Below are 18,014 nucleotides of genomic sequence, written 5' to 3'. Positions count from 1 at the left end.
CTCTTTCTCTCTTCCCACTCTGTCCCTCTCTCTCCCCCCTCTCTCTTCACCCCCCCTCTCTCTCGCTTCCCCCTCTCTCTCCCCCCCTCTCTCTCTTCCCACTCTCTCTCTTCCCCCCAACTCTCCCTCCCACCCCCCTCTCTCTCTCTCTTCCCCCCTCTCTCTCTTTCCTCTCTCTTCCCTCCCCTCTCTTCCCTCCAACTCTCCCTCTCCCTCTCTTCCCCCCCCCTCTCTCTCTTCCCTCTCTCTCTCTTCCCCCCTCTCTCTCTTCCCCCCAATTCTCCCTCTCTCTCTCTCTTCCCCCCCTATCTCTCTCTTCCCCCCCACTCTCTCTCTCTTCTCTCTCTCTTCCCTCTCTCTCCCCCCCCTCTCTCTATCTTCCCCCCCCCCCTCTCGCTCTTCCCAGCTCTCTCTCTCTTCCCCCCCTTTCTCTCTCTTCCCCCTCTCTTTCTCTCTTCCCTCTCTGTTCCCTCTCTCTCTCTTCCCCCAACTCTCCCTCTCTCTCTCTCTTCCCCCCCCCCTCTCTCTCCCTCTCTCTCTCCCGAAAAAAATTCTGCACATTTAATATAGTGGGATTTTTTTCCTCAATTTTTTTTATTAAATCAAGGGTGCGTCTTAGAATCGATGGCGTCTTAGAATCGAGTAAATAGGGTATATAATATTTTAACTTGTGCTTTATGGTCAGGGGCATTCTTAGCCCAATGGCCTCTACTCTAAGGCTAAGTTCCCACTGGAGGCTGCTGCATGCGTGCCTGGCTTCGGGTGGCGCATGCACAGCTGAAAACCGCAACCTGCGGTCTGTTGGCAGTGATCGGAGGTGTGGGGGCGTGGCCTAAACGGGATGGGTGGGCGCGACCATGACGGGGGGTGTCAATACTTTTTATTACAAACGGAGAGTGCCGATACTTTTTAGTTACACGTTCAGAGTACTTATACTTTTATTTGCACTGCATTACGAAAGCGATTTATCTATGAAAGACTCGCCCCCTTTCTGTTCCCTAGTATATAACTCTGAGCCCGTCTTTCGCCTTTTCAATCTTTTCCTCTCTAACTCCCTACAGTTGCTGCGCTCCCATTGGCTCAGGCGATCTCCCCTCTTGATTGGCTCACAGCGCACCATGTGACAGCGTTGCCGCACGGGAACACAATCTTGTTGTATTCTCTGCTGGCTGACGCGCCACAGCGCCTCGTGAGCCTAAACAGGAGACAGCAACAGAGGTTAGTAACTGGTTAGTGACTGGTGTGCGGTGTGCACACCGCCGCGCACGCTTCCGTCACCACCGGGGACCTAGTCTTAGGGAGAACCCTCCCAATGAAATAGAATATATACATATTACACAGTAAATTATGACACTGCGCCCTTATACATTTCCAGTGTCTAATGTAGCAGCCAAATAGGCCAATGTTAATGCCAGCACAGCGTTGGAGCTGTTATCTTAAGATGGTGTGTAGTCGTGTTGCAGGCTTGTTAAGGATGGAATATTTGTGAGATGATCGTGTACATTCACAAAGGATACTTAAAATGGGACGAACCAGCTGTCTGTTATCTGGCCGCGTCTTAACAGCTTAGCAAATATCCGCTTTACAGCTTGTGAAGGGACTTCTTCTCTCAACGCCCTCACTGGACCCTAAAATCGTGCTGGCTGTCTCACATACTGTCAGACTGTCACTAGCTGTCTCCCTTTGTGTCTCTTAGGCACGTTCTATAGTGCCGGGCGCGTGCGGAATTGTAGTTGCCTGACGTCAGTCAGCCTTTCTATAGAAGGGCCGCGCGCGCACGGCAAGGAGAGGGGAGCCGACAGACAGCGGCGAAGATGAAGAAATTCATCTTTTCGCGCCGCTACCGGCTATGTATGTATGTATGTATGTATGTGTGTGTGTGTGTGTGTATATGTATGCATGTATGTATGTATATGTATATGTGTGTATGTGTGTATGTCTACACAAGTATGGTAAAAATAAAAAATGTATTAATGGTTTTTTTTTTTTTAATAAATTACACAAACACACACGCACACCCATATACATACACATAAACACACACAAACACACACAAACACACTCAACACTGCATACACTCAACACAGTATACTCACGAAAAGCAGGCAGCACGTGCACGCGCGTTCGCATAGGCACGCGCGGCCGCACGCTGTATATAACAGCCCTTAGACTATCACTAGCTGTCTCTCTTTATGTCTCTCATGTCTCTCAGACTGTCACTAGCTGCCTTTCTCTGTGTCTCTTAAGTCTGTCACTAGCTATGTTTGTGTGGATCTCTCAGACTAGTTGCTCTCAAGATTCTATCTGTTTTTCTTCTATTAGTTGCCCCCCCCCCCTCCCCCTGCCTGATGTAATCCTAATCACATTACTTTTTTTTAATTAATTGGTAAAACATGACAAATTTTATAGGTTTGTTTTTAAATAAATCAGCATAGTTGTATAAGATAATACTGACTGCAATTTCTTTTCTTCCCCATCCTCTCCTTGATCCTCTGCCCCCCCCCCCCATCTCCTTCATCTGCCCCCTCCTCCTCCCTCTTCTGGGTCAGACCGCTGGGGCGTGCTCCTCCCCGGCCGCCCTGCTCTGCCTCCGTGCAACTCTTAACTCCTCTGCCGGCTGTTTCACTCTGGTGGCCTGCCGCCACAGCGTAATATTTTTCCACCGCCATCATCTCCCCTCGTCTGCCTCTATCACCACCCTGCTTCACTCTGTGCCCCCCCTGTAAAATTTTGCACCCCCCAGTTTGCGCACTCCTGGTTCACAGTATACATATATTTGTAGCAGGGCAAAATGGCTGCAAGGTGAGGGCTCGCTCCATCTGGCCATAGAAAGTTGCAGTGTCATCGGGTGATAACAATGTGACTTTCTGTGACCCCTGCGGCCTTGTCTGTATTTTTTTTTGTGCCAAAACCAGCACAAAAAAAACTACAGATATCTTGGGAACCAGGGTGTCCACCGATCAGCTCTGGGGGACACCCAGTTTAGGTCAGGTTATAAAATAATAATTTTGTAGGCGGACTGCTGCCTTAATAGTAATAATAATAATCATTCTTAGATTGCAAGCTCTTCGGGGCAGGAATTTCCTTTCCTATTGTCTGATTTTGCTGCACTTATTGTATAATTATAATTCCCTGTACTGTACTCTTTGTGAAGCGCTGAGTGCACTTTTGGCGCTATATAAATAAAGACATACAATACAATACAATTCTGTTATATTGCCTTGATGTGTACACAGCGCTGTATATAGGTGTATAGGACCTTTCGCTGCCGCCTAGCCACCAGGGTAATGTATACCGTAACCCCCTAACCTTACACTAAAAAACCCTATCCTTAACCCCTTACCCTAAATCTCCTAATGCTAATCTTCACCCTAATAACCTTAACCCTTACCTTAAAACCTCTAACCTTAACCCCTCACCCTAAAACCTCTAACCTTAACCCCTTACCCAAAAACCTCTAACAACCTAAAACCCATATAGTTAACCACTAATGCTAATCACTTACCTTAGGGGTGCAACGGCCGGCGGCTGACTCCCATTGGTGGCTGAATGGCAGCGGTGGAGTACGGAATAATGTGTCATCCTCCAAGGACCACAACCAGTGAGATTTGTGGGTTTTAGGCCAAAACAATTCATTTTAATGAAAAAGTGTGGATTATATCAGCGGGATGCCATTAAAGTCTCTGAGACGCTGATGCTAAAAATCAGTGAGACTGAGAAAATCAGTCAGCGTTGACAAGTCTGTGTATATAGAATTTCACAGACACACTGAGTCTCTAACATTTGGTGCTTAAGGTACAGGGAGATAAGGTTGACAGCAGAATTTGCACCCACTTCAAAGGCAGTGACGTTACCAATGCTTCAAAGGGTGCGTTCCCCCCATTACATTTCTTAATGAGGCAACATCATGCTTTCTGAAGTGATTCTTTCATTTCACAATGTAATACTGTCCATATCTGCTGAGAGATTTGCAGGCTCCTGTCAGCTTTCAAAATGGCTGCCATTCCTCTCAGACAAATTATGGCAATGACTGAGGCCTTCTTTGTATCAAAATGGCTGCCATTCCTCTCAGACAAATTATGGCAATGACTGAGGCCTTCTTTGTATCAAAATGGCTGCCATTCCTCTCAGACAAATTATGGCAATGACTGAGGCCTTCTTTGTATCAAAATGGCTGCCATTCCTCTCAGACAAATTATGGCAATGACTGAGGCCTTCTTTGTATCAAAATGGCTGCCATTCCTCTCAGACACATTATGGAAATGACTGAGGCCTTCTTTGTAATGCGTTGCAGGCCTCTCTGGCAGCACAAGTTTTAGGGTTTGCAATAATAGCTTTTCAAAAGTTAATATTATTTATTATCACATTAATAACATCTTATTAAGATGTTGTAGACGCCCATGGCTACAAAGGAGAATTCATGTAACTTAAGTCAGGGATGTATGCATATGAGTTAAGGATGCTGCTGGGATTCCAGTCTTGCAGTCACTCTACTCTTTCCTAGATCTGTCTCAGCATCTCCCCTCATGAAATCACTCTCCTGGCTTCCGATCAAATCCCGCATCTCACACTCCATTCTTCTCCTCACTTTTAAAGCTTTACACTCTTCTGCCCCTCCTTACATCTCAGCCCTAATTACTCGTTATGCACCATCCAGACTCTTGCCTTCTTCTCAAGGATGTCTTCTTTCTACCCCTTCGTATCTAAAGCCCTCTCCCGCCTTAGGCCTCGTTCAGGGTGCCAGAGGCAGGAGTTGGAGGGCGCACGTTCGCGTGTGCGAGCTGCAGTCTGCTGGGCGATGTGTGCACATCCTCCCCAGCAGACTTTTTCAAGAGTTGAGGAGGCGGGAAGGGGGCGGGGCTACAGACAGCAGCTTAGGGATCGGTGTTGCTGTCTTGAAATCAATCTCAAGAATGATTTCATTGGCTGCCGAGGTACCAGTGACGCTGCTGCAGCTTTAAAAACAACTTGGGTTGTAATTGAAACTGTAGCCAGCGTCAACTCTGTACTTCGGAGACAGGGCAGCTGCTACACTGACAACACCAATTCACTTTAATACATTGTTTCTGACGGCCGACCGCACGTAAGCACGCCCTCCCTCCGAAGCCAGCACCCTGAAAGAGGCCTTAAACCCTTTTCACTGACTGCCCCACACCTCTGGAATGCCCTTCCCCTCAGTACCCGACTAGCACCCTCTCTATCCACCTTTAAGACCCACCTTAAGACACATTTGCTTACAGAAGCATATGAATAGCACTGTGGATATTCTGAACACGATACATAAAGCTTGGCCCCCTGCAGACGCACTTACCAGAACTCCCTCCTACTGTCTCTGTACGTTCTCCCTACCTACCAATTAGACTGTAAGCTCCTCGGGGCAGGGACTCCTCTTCCTTAATGTTACTTTTATGTCTAAAGCACTTATTCCCATGCTCTGTTATTTGATTACCACATGTATCACTACTGTGAAGCGCTATGTACATTAATGGCGCTATATAAATAAAGACATACAATACAATACAATTAGGCCTGGATAATGATATTCATTCAGGGCGGCAATATTTTATAGGCCCTTTAATAAAACTATTTGAGGGGGATATTTCTTGTGGTGCTGCAATCTGCTGTAGGACTTCACTTTGTAAGGTGTGATTAGAAAAAAAAATATTTTTCCACCGCCATCATCTCCCCTCGTCTGCCTCTATCACCACCCTGCTTCACTCTGTGTCCCCCTTGCAAAATTTTGCACCCCCCAGTTTGCGCACTCCTGGTTCACAGTATACATATATTTGTAGCAGAGCAAAATGGCTGCAAGGTGAGGGCTCGCTCCATCTGGCCATAGAAAGTTGCAGTGTCATCGGGTGATAACAATGTGACTTTCTGTGACCCCTGCGGCCTTGTCTGTATTTTTTTTTGTGCCAAAACCAGCACAAAAAAACTACAGATATCTTGGGAACCAGGGTGTCCACCGATCAGCTCTGGGGGACACCCAGTTTAGGTCAGGTTATAAAATAATAATTTTGTAGGCGGACTGCTGCTTTAATAGTAATAATAATAATCATTCTTAGATTGTAAGCTCTTCGGGGCAGGGATTTATTTTCCTATTGTCTGATTTTGCTGCACTTATTGTATAATTATAATTCCCTGTACTGTACTCTTTGTGAAGCGCTGAGTACACTTTTGGCGCTATATAAATAAAGACATACAATACAATACAATTCTGTTATATTGCCTCGATGTGTACACAGCGCTGTATATAGGTGTATAGGACCTTTCGCTGCCGCCTAGCCACCAGGGTAATGTATACCGTAACCCCCTAACCTTACACTAAAAAACCCTATCCTTAACCCCTTACCCTAAATCTCCTAATGCCAATCTTCACCCTAATAACCTTAACCCTTACCTTAAAACCTCTAACCTTAACCCCTCACCCTAAAACCTCTAACCTTAACCCCTCACCCTAAAACCTCTAACCTTAACCCCTCACCCAAAAACCTCTAACCTTAACCCCTCACCCAAAAACCTCTAACCTTAACCCCCTCACCCTTACCCAAAAACCTCCAACAACCTAAAACCCATATAGTTAACCACTAATGCTAATGCTAATCACTTACCTTAGGGGTGCAACGGCCGGCGGCTGACTCCCATTGGTGGCTGAATGGCAGCGGTGGAGTACGGAATAATGTGTCATCCTCCAAGGACCACAACCAGTGAGATGTGTGGGTTTTAGGCCAAAACAATTCATTTTAATGAAAAAGTGTGGATTATATCAGCGGGATGCCATTAAAGTCTCTGAGACGCTGATGCTAAAAATCAGTGAGACTGAGAAAATCAGTCAGCGTTGACAAGTCTGTGTATATAGAATTTCAGACACACTGAGTCTCTAACATTTGGTGCTTAAGGTACAGGGAGATAAGGTTGACAGCAGAATTTGCACCCACTTCAAAGGCAGTGACGTTACCAATGCTTCAAAAGGTGCGTTCCCCCCCATTACGTTTCTTAATGAGGCAACATCATGCTTTCTGAAGTGATTCTTTCATTTCACAATGTAATACTGTCCATATCTGCTGAGAGATTTGCAGGCTCCTGTCAGCTTTCAAAATGGCTGCCATTCCTCTCAGACAAATTATGGCAATGACTGAGGCCTTCTTTGTATCAAAATGGCTGCCATTCCTCTCAGACAAATTATGGCAATGACTGAGGCCTTCTTTGTATCAAAATGGCTGCCATTCCTCTCAGACACATTATGGAAATGACTGAGGCCTTCTTTGTAATGCGTTGCAGGCCTCTCTGGCAGCACAAGTTTTAGGGTTTGCAATAATAGCTTTTCAAAAGTTAATATTATTTATTATCACATTAATAACATCTTATTAAGATGTTGTAGACGCCCATGGCTACAAAGGAGAATTCATGTAACTTAAGTCAGGGATGTATGCATATGAGTTAAGGATGCTGCTGGGATTCCAGTCTTGCAGTCACTCTACTCTTTCCTAGATCTGTCTCAGCATCTCCCCTCATTAAATCCCTCTCCTGGCTTCCGATCAAATCCCGCATCTCACACTCCATTCTTCTCCTCACTTTTAAAGCTTTACACTCTTCTGCCCCTCCTTACATCTCAGCCCTAATTTCTCGTTATGCACCATCCAGACTCTTGCCTTCTTCTCAAGGATGTCTTCTTTCTACCCCTTCGTATCTAAAGCCCTCTCCCGCCTTAGGCCTCGTTCAGGGTGCCAGAGGCAGGAGTTGGAGGGCGCGCGTGTGCGAGCTGCAGTCTGCTGGGCGATGTGTGCACATCCTCCCCAGCAGACTTTTTCAAGAGTTGAGGAGGCGGGAAGGGGGCGGGGCTACAGACAGCAACTTAGGGATCGGTGTTGCTGTCTTGAAATCAATCTCAAGAATGATTTCATTGGCTGCCGAGGTACCAGTGACGCTGCTGCAGCTTTAAAAACAACTTGGGTTGTAATTGAAACTGTAGCCAGCGTCAACTCTGTACTTCGGAGACAGGGCAGCTGCTACACTGACAACACCAATTCACTTTAATACATTGTTTCTGACGGCCGCCCGCACGCAAGCCCGCCCTCCCTCCGAAGCCAGCACCCTGAAAGAGGCCTTAAACCCTTTTCACTGACTGCCCCACACCTCTGGAATGCCCTTCCCCTCAGTACCCGACAAGCACCCTCTCTATCCACCTTTAAGACCCACTTGCTTAAAGAAGCATATGAATAGCACTGTGGATATTCTGAACACGATACATAAAGCTTGGCCCCTTGCAGACGCACTTACCAGAACTCCCTCCTACTGTCTCTGTACGTTCTCCCTACCTACCAATTAGACTGTAAGCTCCTCGGGGCAGGGACTCCTCTTCCTTAATGTTACTTCTATGTCTAAAGCACTTATTCCCATGCTCTGTTATTTATTTGATTACCACATGTATTACTACTGTGAAGCGCTATGTACATTAATGGCGCTATATAAATAAAGACATACAATACAATACAATTAGGCCTGGATAATGATATTCATTCAGGGCGGCAATATTTTATAGGCCCTTTAATAAAACTATTTGAGGGGGATATTTCTTGTGGTGCTGCAATCTGCTGTAGGACTTCACTTTGTAAGGTGTGATTAGAAAAAAAAATCTTTTTCCACCGCCATCATCTCCCCTCGTCTGCCTCTATCACCACCCTGCTTCAGTCTGTGCCCCCCCTGCAAAATTTTGCACCCCCCAGTTTGCGCACTCCTGGTTCACAGTATACATATATTTGTAGCAGGGCAAAATGGCTGCAAGGTGAGGGCTCGCTCCATCTGGCCATAGAAAGTTGCAGTGTCATCGGGTGATAACAATGTGACTTTCTGTGACCCCTGCGGCCTTGTCTGTATTTTTTTTTGTGCCAAAACCAGCACAAAAAAACTACAGATATCTTGGAAACCAGGGTGTCCACCGATCAGCTCTGGGGGACACCCAGTTTAGGTCAGGTTATAAAATAATAATTTTGTAGGCGGACTGCTGCTTTAATAGTAATAATAATAATCATTCTTAGATTGTAAGCTCTTCGGGGCAGGGATTTATTTTCCTATTGTCTGATTTTGCTGCACTTATTGTATAATTATAATTCCCTGTACTGTACTCTTTGTGAAGCGCTGAGTACACTTTTGGTGCTATATAAATAAAGACATACAATACAATACAATTCTGTTATATTGCCTCGATGTGTACACAGCGCTGTATATAGGTGTATAGGACCTTTCGCTGCCGCCTAGCCACCAGGGTAATGTATACCGTAACCCCCTAACCTTACACTAAAAAACCCTATCCTTAACCCCTTACCCTAAATTTCCTAATGCTAATCTTCACCCTAATAACGTTAACCCTTACCTTAAAACCTCTAACCTTAACCCCTCACCCTAAAACCTCTAACCTTAATCCCTCACCCAAAAACCTCTAACCTTAACCCCCTCACCCTAAAACCTCTAACCTTAACCCCTTATCCAAAAACCTCTAACCTCTTACCCTAAAACCTCTAACCTTAACCCCCTCACCCTAAAACCTCTAACCCCCTCACCCTAAAACCTCTAACAACCTAAAACCCATATAGTTAACCACTAATGCTAACGCTAATCACTTACCTTAGGGGTGCAACGGCCGGCGGCTGACTCCCATTGGTGGCTGAATGGCAGCGGTGGAGTACGGAATAATGTGTCATCCTCCAAGGACCACAACCAGTGAGATTTGTGGGTTTTAAGCCAAAACAATTCATTTTAATGAAAAAGTGTGGATTATATCAGCGGGATGCCATTAAAGTCTCTGAGACGCTGATGCTAAAAATCAGTGAGACTGAGAAAATCAGTCAGCGTTGACAAGTCTGTGTATATAGAATTTCACAGACACACTGAGTCTCTAACATTTGGTGCTTAAGGTACAGGGAGATAAGGTTGACAGCAGAATTTGCACCCACTTCAAAGGCAGTGACGTTACCAATGCTTCAAAAGGTGCGTTCCCCCCCATTACGTTTCTTAATTAGGCAACATCATGCTTTCTGAAGTGATTCTTTCATTTTACAATGTAATACTGTCCATATCTGCTGAGAGATTTGCAGGCTCCTGTCAGCTTTCAAAATGGCTGCCATTCCTCTCAGACAAATTATGGCAATGACTGAGGCCTTCTTTGTAATGCGTTGCAGGCCCCTCTGGCAGCACAAGTTTTAGGGTTTGCAATAATTGCTTTTCAAAAGTTAATATTATTTATTATCACATTAATAACATCTTATTAAGATGCTATAGACGCCCACGGCTACAAAGGAGAATTCATGTAACTTAAGTAAGGGATGTATGCATGAGTTAAGGAAGCTGCTGGGATTCCAGTCTTGCAGTCATTAGGCCTGGATAATGATATTCATGAGGGCGGCAATATTTTATAGACCCTTTAATAAAACTATTTGAGGGAGATATTTCTTGTGGTGCTGCAATCTGCTGTAGGACTTCACTTTGTAAGGTGTGATTAGAAAAAGAGTGTAATTGGAGTAACATTTTAGCAGACATTATACATGCCTGCACCTTGAGGCACCACAGCAACCCCTAGTGACAACAGACAAGCATTAACCCACAAGCCCCTGCGCGTCCCCGACGTAGAGCAACCTGGGAGGTGTAGTCCTTGTTCCCGCCTCTCTACTCGCTGCTCTACCACGCTGCACTACAACTCCCAGAAGCCCCTCGCACAGTCCTATGTGTCTACGCCACGTTCTGAGGAGATGCGCTGTTTCCTCTGAGGTAGAAGGCGGCAGCCGAAGCAGGTGAGCGGAGAGCTGGGTCCTGGGTTTTGGAAAATTGCACCGGTGCATCTTTTCGTTCGTATCTATCTATCGAGCAACGCAACCCATAATTTGCGTCTGCGACACAACCAGGCATACGCCATTTTCTCTATCTTCCCGGGCTTTCCCCGCTCTGTTCGGCCTAGGGGCGGACGCCGAGCCTGCGCTAGAGTTTGGGGCTGAGGTGAGAAGCGATCGATGGGGTGACTGAGTCTACCTTTTAATGCGTTGCCGGCCCCCTCTAGCAGCGAAAGGATTCAATTAATGTTATATAGCGCGATTCTATTTAATTTTAATTGCGGGATTCAGACATGTATGGTCTGCAAAGGCCTCTCAGCCCTGCCATCGTTTTTCTCATCTTTACATTTATACAAAACTTTATATAGTTAATATAATCGTATTGTTTTTCTCTCCCACACGTCAGCAGATGGTTAATGAGTTTTGTAACCAGGTCTGCCTCTGTCGTCTTGTTAAAGCGAAAACATTGTGACTGGTGGAGCGCCTCTGAGGTACAATATATTCAGTAAATAATGTCAGTAAATAATGTCACAATAATTGAAGATCAATTCAAACAATATGACGATCTGGTTTGGTCTTTGTCCTGAATCCAGAGGACTCCACGTGGGTGATATCAAAGAATATTCAGGGCAGGTGGAGAAAGGAAAGACATGGTGTAATACCGATGGAACAATTGGGGTACAATGACAATTAAGAGAAATAGAAGGGGGATGCTTCAGATAGTCTAGGAGTCTCGGATAGATGAGTGAAAAGAGTACAATTTATTAAAAATAATGCATATAAGAACAAATGCTGTGCAGGTGGTCGCCCAAAGAGCAACCATTGGAATCCTACTTATAACAAGTATGTAGGTGATGCGCATGTAGCATAGTGTCGTTCAAAGACTATTCTGATGTTTGGCTGCTGGGGGAGGCGTCTAGCGTCCCAGATTGGCCCGTCCGTATAGTTGCTGGCCGCGGATTAAATCTTGCTCGCTGTCAGCAAACGGAGCAGGTACCTCATTGGCGCAGCACTTGAGTTTATATGCATTGTTTTTAATAAATTGTACAATTTTTCACTCATCAGTCTCCTATATTATCGGAAGGATTCCCCACTCCTATTGTTCTCATTGCACCCCAATTGTTACACTATGTATGTCTTTCCTTTCTTCACATGCCCTGAATATCATTTGATATCCCCCAAGTGGAGTCCTCTGGATTCAAGACTCCGACCAAACCAGATCGTCATATTGTTTGAATTGATATTCAATTATTGTGACATTATTTACTGTATGTATTGTACATATGAGATGCTGCACCTAACCCACTGACTATCTGTTGCACTTTTCTAAATAATTGTTTCAGTTGTTACCACTAAGTTCTTTCATAGCACATATTGTATTAGTAGCACTATACACGTATTTTCTTCCTTTTGTTAATACACTACACTTATTACAGTAATGTTATTACGGTTGGCATTATCGCATTCACATGTTATGATGAACATGTTAGATGCCATCACAGGCTGTGAAGTTATTGACCTCTGTGCTCAGCTCTTCCGCTTCCTTTATCTTGTATTGTTTTAATTACTATTAGCATTAACCATTATTTGGGTAATGTGTTTTATGGACACCCCGCGGGCATTAAATTGGTGGTTACGCTTAGTCTCCATGTCTTCCACTGCTGGTTACGGCTTCCACATTCTAATATAGTTTTGCATTTAAAGGAATATTTGCTATACAAGGAACAGCTTGTCTAGCTGTTTAGAGGTCAAGGAGTCGTACACCCACAGGGTGCAGGGCTAAGTTATAACCATTTTTTTTTTATATGAGTGGGAAAACAGGTGGTCTCTGTAGCAGAATTGCATTGATTTCAGCTTCAGGGATGCCCCCTGGTCCCTGTGATACATACCATGAAATGTGCTGCCAGTACTTCCTTGTGTGTAAATCCATCAGACCAATACAGCTTCCTATTACCCTGTGGGAGCTTGAAACCGCCATTTTGTATACCTTCGCTGGAATGTACTAGTGCTACCTTCAGTGATAAATAACTCGGGAACATGGAGCTAAAACATTTCCAGCTTTGAAGACCCGCTGCTTTCTAACCATGAAAATTAAAAAAGGGTGGCGGACAAAGAAAACCTGATAGGGAAAACAACACTGACAGAGTTAAAATATAATTTTGCTATTAAAGGAATATTCTTTGCAGGCCCCTCTAGCTGTGAAGTCGGCATTCCTCCCAACAACTGGAGAATTTTGCTGTGAATAAGTTAACAAATCTGAATTACGGCAATAATACATATCCAGTAGGACGACACTATTGCAAGTTTGCTAATTTGAATGCTTTTTTCCATGGCTATCTAATTCTAATGTACTAATATGAAATCTATTCATTACGTAATATGCGGTGTGAAGCAGTTTTTTGTCCCCTTGCTTGGGACGATTTCTGCTCTATATGTACTAATGAGACTTAAATCTTTTCAGTCAGATGGAAGATGGCTGCACAGCATATAAATGGCCCTTATGAGTGTGTAAAGCTCTCTATGGTAGTCGGGGCCTTCCACAGAGTGTGAGGAGGATTTAGCTGGTTGATCAGGGATTACTAGTTCCCTCCCCCCGCAGTTGTTTTTAGGTTTATTATGCAAAGATAAATGGGTTAAGTGCCATTGGGACGTAGAAACTAATAATAATTTTTCGTCTTTAATGTGACAATCCCTTATTAGTTTAACTCATAATATTAGTATTTTGCGTCCTGCGCATGTCCTGATTTTTTTTATTTTTTTACATCCTGATTTTTTACTTCTGAGGTTACCGTGGTAACTTTTAGACAGCAATGGGCTCTGAGGAGAGGTCAATTTTAAACACTTCTTTCCAGAACGGAATAATCAGATTTAAAAAATAAAAAGCACTTTGGAAAAAGCAAGAAGAGATCTCTTAAAGTGAGTAAAAAAATAATGGTGATCAGTATGGACACGGTTTTAAAAGTTCAGTTTAGGTCTAAAAAAAAGTTGCCCATGGCGACTTGTAATACAAAGTAGAGAGAACTATAATCTATCTATTCCAATCTTAACTCCGTTGCAGAAGGGCCTCTCTGGCAGCAAAGGGGTTAACTGAAAGTTTGCTTTAACCTTTGAACTGTAAGGATCTGTTTGTTCTGTGCTGTTTGCAGCTCAATGCAAATATTTAGCAAGTAGAGAACTATTTATGCTCAAATTTGTCTGCCAGGAAAAACAAAAGAGATTTATTTTTGAATCGGTTTAATTTACTCCTCTCTGGTGTATTCCATTTAATTAACAGCCCAAAGGGCTTCACTGATCCCAGTTTGTTTTGTTTTAATTAAGTGCTTTTCCACCTGATAAAGTATACTGGAAGATGCAGTGAGGTAACAACTCGGCATGTAAAAGTTACTTGCAATTTAAAAAATGATCATAATGTTTACAAAGCTTCGAGGCCATTGTTTGGGGGGGAGGGAATGAATGCAAAGAATCAAGGCAACGCATACCACTAAAGTAATCCATACTTATTTTTATTATATTTTCATAACTATATATATATATATATTAGCCGGGGTGCGCAAACTGGAGGGTGCAACATTTGGGGGGGACGCTCACAGAGGCCCCACGCTCCTCCCCAAAGCATTTAAATAAAATGCCGGGGGAGTGCGTAAGGCCTCTGTGAGTTCCCTTACTGTTGTCTCCGGCGGCTTCTGGCTGCTCGTCCCCATGGCAACGTGGGATCACATAACTACGTGGCGTCAAACGCCAGAGGTAAGGGGGGGAGGAGAGCAGACGGGGGCGCATACGAAAAGTTTGCGCACCTCTTCATTAAGGCACCAGAAGGGCTGAGTAAATAAATATTTGAGGTTGGTATGAATCAATATGCTTCCGAAATATGCATTTTACAGTAAAGTGTTTGATATGGAACATACAAGTAATTTATGGGGAAACCTGATATAGAAGGCATGTGTGGGATTACACTAGTGGTTTTTCAACCTTTTATTTTTGATTAGGGAACCCCAGAATTCGATTATGAAATCCTTGGTTACCCCAACACTTGCCCCCCCATCGCTCCGTCTCTCTCCCTCCCCCATCGCCCTGTCTCTCTCCCACCCCGTCTCTCCCCACCCCCCCATCGCCCCGTCTCTCTCCCTCTCCCCCATCGCCCTGTCTCTCTCTCTCCCCCCCCCCCCCCATCGCCCTGTCTCTCTCCCCGCCCATCGCCCCGTCTCTCCCCACCCCCATCGCCCCATCTCTCTCCCTCTCCCCACCCCCCCCCCATCGCCCAGTCTCTCTCCCCACCCGCCCCGTCTCTCTCCCTCTCCCCCCCCCCCCCCCATCGCCCTGTCTCTCTCCCTCTCCCCCCCCATTTCCCCGTGTCCCCCCCCCTGGTTTAAAATCACTTAATTTCTGCCTCTGTAGTTGTCAGTAAGAGAAAATGATCCGTGCTTACATGAGTTTTCTTGGACGGTAACTTTTAGAGTCACATCATTGAATGCATATAGCACATGGGTAATTGTAAGACATATTTAAACCCTGATTAATACAGAGCAGTTTTAGTGACATGTTTAAATCCTGTCAGCACTAGAGCTGATTGCAATTCAATAAGCAATTCTTTGCAAGTTTTTTTGCAGCACTGACATGTTTGATATAACCCTGTTATTGTAGCGGCTGTTAATTGCTAGTATGTATATCTATATTTGGATGTCATACTTTTTAACAAAATTCATCACTCAGCAGTAACTTTTAGTTTCTGTGAGGGGGGTGATACCTGCAGCTCTGTTATCACTCCTCGCATGTAAGAATATTAACAATTTGCTGGCCTTAAAGCCAAAGTTCTAGCGTCTTATGTACATGGAGCGCAAGGAGACGTGAACCTTGCCCGAGCGATCCGTGAACCTTGATGGGGAGGTGTTTCCGTGACGTCACCAGGCTGGTTCACCCTCATTGGCTGAACCGCTCACGTGACCTGGCCGTCCTGCGAAAACCCAATTATTTGTTGCTTAAAAATTCTGCCGCGCGGCCGCTATTCCTCGCATTCATGGTCGCGCGCACTATGGCATACCTGATAGATGCACTGTATTTTGTGTGCGCGCGCTATAAACGCAGCCTAAGGCGGCGTCCATGGTTCCTGATTGCGTGCGGAGGCTGAGGGAAAGCGGGTGCTTTCCCTGGCCTTAGACCGCGCGCCGTCGGGGGGCGGGCCAGTGACGTCACGGAGCTGGTTCGCCCTCATTGGGCGAACCGCTCACGTGACCGGCCCTGCGCTCCGGCAAGCGCGAAAATATAAAATTTCGCTAAGACTTACGCTTGCGTAAGCGAGCCCCTGCTAAAGCCGCTCTCATTGCGGCTGCAGGGGTTAAGTGCCGAGCGTAAGCGCGCCTCACACTGGCCATGTCCGAGGCCTAAGGTGTGATGGCAGCAGAAGTGATGTTAGTGCTCTAAAGGTTAAACTTGTTAACTTTTTTTTCGATTTTATAGCCCATTTTCAGCACAGATCTTATTCCTATTCATCACAGGCTCTTAAGAGTGATTGGATAACTTGTTTATTTTATAACAAACTTAACGTAGGTTCATTATTGAAAGGTTACTCTGCTCCACTAAAACTTGTTATTTAAGTTTAAATACTGGACTTGAATTCATATAGCCTCAACTTACTTAATTTTGTGTTTTTTCCCTCTTTCCAGGAGCAAATTTATCTGGGAAATAGTATTGAGTTTACTTGATGTTTGTTTTTCATCCCAAGACATTGCTTAGGTAAGTAAACATTGCAGTGTTGTGATGTTTTGGATCCTTGACAAAATGTTAAGGATCCACAGGTTACAATTAGAACCTGGTTCAGCTGTAGCTTTGCACCGATCACATGCTTATAATGATGCTTCTCAAGTTCCGCCTTCTATGCAAGGGTTTTAGGTGGTAAATCGGCTCCTCTTGCAGATTCTTTCTTTGACAATGATTAATTAAATCGCTCCATGCGGATCTATATACACTTGTTTTAAAACAAATTATTAATTGAGGGACGGCATTTAAGGTCTTAAATAAAGATGAATGCATTTTTATTCTATCAAATTTATTCATCTTCACTTAAAAGACAGCGCTGTCCTGTGTTTTTTTTATTTGTTTGTTTTGTAATTTTTGTACCTTATTGGTCTGGCACCGGGGGCCATATGACGACAACATGGCGTGCCTGGATATATGTATGTATACGTTTATTTGTAAAGGACCAACATATTCCGGAGCGGGATACAGTGTAATATATATTATATAAACAGGACATGACAAATAAGGACAAAGCACAAACTGATACAGAAGGTAAGGAGAGAGATCTAGAGAAGAAATAGATGCACACTGACACGTGTGTGTGTGTGTGTGTGTGTGTGTGTGTGTGTGTGTGTATATAATATGTGTGTGTTGTGGATACATACATATTTACACTTATTTATGTGCGTATGCATCTACATGCTAAAGTAGCTTAGTGGGAATGTCCCTGCTTATTGAAGCAAATTGGGAAATGCTGCACACTTATAAACACAAAACAAAAATTGGATACAACTACCGTTGCTCCTAGTCCAGGGATATGTGTGTTATTCCAAATCTATATGGATAAATAGAAGCAGGGGCACTACGGATTTAGATAGTGAATTTAATGCCAATAAATCGACGTTTCGAACTCAGCAGGCCTTTTTCAAGAGTGAGTATCAAGATGAATCTCCTCACCAGAATTTTATTTTTGTTCCTCAGTCCCGCATCCCGGTCCCGCATCGGGAAATTCAAGATTTACAGTCCCATATAAAAAGGAGTTTATGTGGAACAACAAGAGACCTAGAGTGGCCAGAACCGTTCTCAGCCAATCCAGACTGAAAGGTCTGGCTCTACCGTGCCTACTCATTATAAAGCAGCTCAATTTAGCCAGATTTTCGCCTGGCACTCAGATATAGGAGTTAAGGGAGTGCTGGAACTGGAGGCGGAGTTGCTGACCCCCTTGGAATTAAGATCAATGTTGTGGTCCCCTAAGATCTCCCAAAAGAAAGCAAGTGTCTGTTTACCCTCTATCTCACAATTTGAGTTTGTGGAACAAAAAACAAAAAAAAACTAAGCTCACTATCGATAGATCAGGGTTGACACCACTGTTTCTTAACCCAGAGTTTTTCCTGGGTATGGCGGGTCAATTTTTGAAGCATGGAGATCGAGGGGGATCCATTGGATAGTAGATGTTAT

The 18,014-nt window shown here is 44.4% G+C and overlaps 1 protein-coding gene across 7 annotated transcripts in view; it reads left to right on the top strand.

The window, feature by feature from the left end:
* Nucleotides 1-10,662: 10,662 nt before the first annotated feature.
* THRAP3 (thyroid hormone receptor associated protein 3) overlaps nucleotides 10,663-18,014 on the top strand; it is a 39,230-nt gene continuing 31,878 nt past the window's right edge. For 5 of the 7 annotated variants that reach the window (XM_075604544.1, XM_075604543.1, XM_075604545.1 and 2 more), the window contains exons 1-2: nucleotides 10,663-10,787; nucleotides 16,484-16,553. The gene's annotated coding sequence lies outside the window, so the exon portion shown is untranslated. The other 2 variants (XM_075604539.1, XM_075604540.1) reach the window with 2 other exon arrangements.

Source organism: Ascaphus truei, chromosome 6 (assembly GCF_040206685.1).
Source record: "Ascaphus truei isolate aAscTru1 chromosome 6, aAscTru1.hap1, whole genome shotgun sequence".
NCBI classification, from domain to species: Eukaryota; Metazoa; Chordata; class Amphibia; order Anura; family Ascaphidae; genus Ascaphus; species Ascaphus truei.
Note: the sequence above shows the minus strand (reverse complement) of the source record. Positions and strands in the feature narration are given on the sequence as shown.